Source organism: Coenobita brevimanus, chromosome 77 (genome assembly GCF_032717465.1).
Source record: "Coenobita brevimanus isolate Jiangsu-jjx chromosome 77, ASM3271746v2, whole genome shotgun sequence".
Classification (NCBI taxonomy): domain Eukaryota; kingdom Metazoa; phylum Arthropoda; class Malacostraca; order Decapoda; family Coenobitidae; genus Coenobita; species Coenobita brevimanus.
The window spans coordinates 12,437,466-12,442,028 of record NC_137030.1 but is presented as its reverse complement, the minus strand read 5'-3'; positions in this window follow the sequence as shown (position 1 = coordinate 12,442,028).

The following is a 4,563-nucleotide window of genomic DNA, read 5'->3' as shown; positions in this document are numbered from 1 at the left end:
GCTGCACACTGACGCCATTTTAAATTACCCTTTCCTGCCGCTCAGACGTATTGTCTATTGTAGACGATGTTTGACGGGCACGCGACTGGGTGGTGTTGTCACTGATATCAAGCTACAACTTTAAAACAGATATATTAAACCCAAAGGAACTAATTCAGATCTGCCAACTGCAAGATAAACCTGCCCGTGATATACAGTAAAGAACCATACCTGCTTATGTGCCGAGTATAGCAGGTTAACCAGTGTCAAGATAATGCATTTATTCTCTCTGCTTTTAAAACGAAGTGATTCATCTATATCTCTGATTCACACCACTTTCTCAGTGTGACTACTGTTCACCCTCCTTTATTATTCAACTCTTGTAAGCCTATTTACACACTTCTTGTTATAAGGATATTCCCTCCTTTTCTTCAGCAGAACCTGGATGCATCCACCCAAACTACTACTTTCTTTTCTTTTCCTTTGCACTTTCCCCTCTGTCCCACCAATTCATGCCATTCCTAGCAGCAACCTCCCTTGCACCAATTCTTCCTTTTCTCTGCCACCCTTCGTTCTACCTCAACATCCTTTCTAGCTGTTCTGTTCTTACTGGTAAATCCCTTTACAAGTTTCGGCTCGAACTCCTTCAGTACAATGTCTCATTTTCTTATTATTGTCTCGCTGCTTTCAAACAGCGAGGATCTGTCCGTTCTCCCCTTTGGGGCTAAGATGTGAATGAATGTGTTTAAATGGATGAGTAAATGGAGAGTGTGTCGTCCTGTCTCGGCTACCTCCCTTTCCTTGGGGGAAGCAGCCTAGGTATATAGATAGATAGAGATTAAAGAATACACATCACTCCTCAAGTTCAAAAAATCTCACCTAAGCAGAATTCAATCAGCTGACGATAAAAAAACAAAAAGACAAAAGACAAACTATACAAGGTTACTGGAGATCCCTACTGACTCACTGCACTTCGATCGCGGGCTGAATTTAACCTCTTCACTTCGGTGACATTTATTTTATTCTTCCTCTTTCCATACGAGTATATTCACCTTGAAATACATTTTTTTGAACTAGAGAGGTTATGATACATGCCATCATTAAATGGTTCACTGTCATGGTGATCCTGTAATCTGAGTAATCGTCTGGAGATAGCAGGTACAAACTATAATAATACGCGTCATCGTAGTCTATCTATCTATCTATCTGTCTACAGCATGTTTGGTTTTTAAGGAAAGAGTTTTAAATTTTCATATCTTCAAACTTTAATGTATACGGTACCTTTATTGAATTTAAGAAGGCCTTTGATAAAGTCAACCATTTTAACTATTTTTGTCAGCTTTTATATGCTTGTATCCCTCATTTCAATGTTAATGTGTTATTTTGTCTGTACAGAAATCAAATGGCTATAACTAGGCATAAGGATGCAGTATCTGAATCATAGAGAATCATGAATGGAATACGCCAGGGTGCAGTATACCACGGCGCTTTAATGCATATGTTGATAAGCTCATTGAAAATGTGTCAGATTCTAAAATAGGATGTGTACTTGGTAATAAAATGAGTAATGTATGTAATTACTTACGCAGACGATGAAGTCACTCTAGCTTCTTCTGCAACAGCCTACAATTGCCAATGAATATATTGGAGAAGGAAACCAAGGATATAGATTTTGAAATCAATACCTCCAAGTCGCCATGCATGTATTTTAAAGGTGAAAATGACCAGTTCTTGGAACGATGTATTATTGTGTATGACCAAAAACTAGTTATTGTTATGGAATATAAGTATTTAGTTTTTTCTGGACAATCATCTTAATTGTAAGGATATAATTATATGTGGGAATAAATTTTATAACGAATTTAACTGTATTTTAAGAATATTTTCTAGTGCTGATTTAGAGTTTTTTGACAGTTGTTTGAAAGTTATTGTCTTAGTATATATGGCTCAGAATAATGGTTTTGTAATACAACGTGCCACATTCCCCTCAAACAGTTTGCAGTTGGATATCACTAGGTAATGAAGGCAGTAAAGTATGTAGAGTGGCAGACCGTATGACTTTTAACCATTTAATTAATTGGCATAAGATACGGTTTGCATATGAAGTTCTAAGGAACCTTGTGTATTTTTAACTAAAGTTTGCTGAACACATATGATGAATTGTTTCTGATAAGGGAAGTAAGGAACATATTTTTAACATTATATGATGTTGGTTGTTTAAGTGATAATAACTTTGATGCTATTAAACCTAGATATATGTTTGTTCAAACCCTTGAGTCTACAATGAGGTAGTATCAAGGTAATTATGAACAGCATATACTTATGTTATTTTGTGCATAGTTTTATATACTGTATATGTGTTGTACTGTATATTAAATATGTATGTACATGTTGCCTATGTTAGTGCACCACTGAGGGTGTATAAATTTATATACTGTACATGTAGAATGTTGTGTGGTCAGCTTTTTATGAAATAGAGTTGTCTGTCTGTCTGCCATCTAGCTATCTGTCTATAACTAGACGCCATAATCCCGCAGGGGATGGTAGTTTGTCTTTGACTTAGTTGTTTGACGGGGAGGGCCACTAACCCACCGCCAACCCACGTGCTGACACGTAGGGAACACGTATGGGTTGATTATATGGTCACCACCCAGCGATGTGAATGGTTTCTTGGGATATAGGAAATTATTTGGCATGTCACTCAATGTACAGCCACCGGCTAGGGAAAGACGAGTAATGAAAAATGAAGGGGCGAAGAACCGCAGATTCAGACTATGAGACGATTAATATATACTCGCAATTCCTCACGACGCCTTCTGCCAACTACTACTTTTCATAGTCTGTAACCACCTATCTTTCCAAGTCAGTTCACCCCTACCGGTACTTATATCTGCGGCGTCACTAATTTTACGTTAATACCTACCGTCCGTATTGACCAAATACATGGGTTGCCCCATTCAGGACTGGTGTATTGGCATTAGTGGGAGTGTTTTCATTGTCGGTGGGTCTTATGGCAGATCATTAAGGTCTGTTTTAACGAAAGTCAATTAATAAAACTCTTCCCTGGCCCATCCGGGAATCGAAGTCTGGGTCACTGGGACAGCAGACCACCACCGAAGGAGTTAATAGCAACACAGGTCATAAACAACATACAAGATAATATTAAACCCCTGAATCAGATGACATAGTGTACTGATTTATTTTTGCTCTCTCCAAACGATTTCGTTTTACTCTGGATAAACTTTTGATCTAAGGGGTTAGATTATATCCTTCATTATCCCTTCCATTGCGAGGGTTGTTTCTCAGGCTGAATAAAATCGTCTGAGGGTTGCAAAATAAGGGAAAAAATGGTGTAAATGGCCTCGGTGAAGGAGTTAACGCGTGTCATAAGCTGAAAAGGCACTTGGAAGACAGAAGTTTGGAAGCCTTCTGCAGTTATGAGAACACAAGCGTTAGAGTATCATTGCCAACTCCCCCCTCTCTCTGCCCTCTTCCTTCTCCCCTCCTCCCCCTCCCTCTGCCCTCTTCCTTCTCCTCTCCTCCCCCTCCCTCTTTCTCCCTCTCTATCATTCTCCACCCCCTTTTCCACCTGCCCCATCTTCCCCTTCAGCCATTTCTCCTGTTTTCGGGTTTTTCAATCCCTTCCTCTAAGCTCCTCATCGCTTTCCTTTCCCCTACGCTTCCCTTCCCCCCCCCTTCCCACTTCTTTCCTCTTCCTACCCCTTCTATTACTCTAGTCCTATTCCCCTCCCTTCTTCATCCAAAACCCCGCCTTCCCCTTCCCTCTACATCCTCAACTCTCCATTCCTCTTCCCTTTCTTCTCTCTCTATTTATCCCATTCATTATTTTCACTCCCCCTCTCTCACTTTCCCTCCAGGCCACTTCCCTCCTCCCTCCCACACTCCCTATACATCCAATTTTCTCGTCCCTCCCTCCCTCTTCAGTTCTAGCCCTCCTCTTCCCCACCTCATCTCCATCCCCTTGTAATTATTAGTAGTCTCGGATACGGGAGTTCTCTTAAAATTTCCCATTCGCCCCCCCTCTCCTCTCTCTGTAATCCTCCCATTCGCCTCTGTTCTCCGCTCCGTCTTTTCGACTCCCTTCTTTTCTTTCACTGTGTCCAACTTCTTCATTTCTCCCTATGTCCTCTTTTCTCCATTTCTTCTCCATCCATTCCTTTGCTCTTTGTCTTCTACGATATATTCAATATATAATGAGACCAGATCTGTTGACTGTGTATATATCGATTTTCAAAAAGCATTTGACACAGTTCCCCATAAGAGAGAACTTAAGAAATTGAATGTGCATGGGTTCAGACAGTGTGCTCGGGTGGATCGATAATTGTCGCATCTTTACAGAGGCGGGCAATGGAGAGTGACTTCGATCGACTGTTTAATTGGGAGAGCGTTTTAAACCTGGCAGATGGACTTTGATATTAGTAAACGCAGAGTGCTAGACAGTGGAAATAGAAATGGGAAAACCGATTACTCCATGAACAATATTCAACTTGATAATTTCAGTCACGAAAAAAGACTTAAGAATTGTTATAACAAATGATATTAAACGAAGAAAGCAATGTTCGG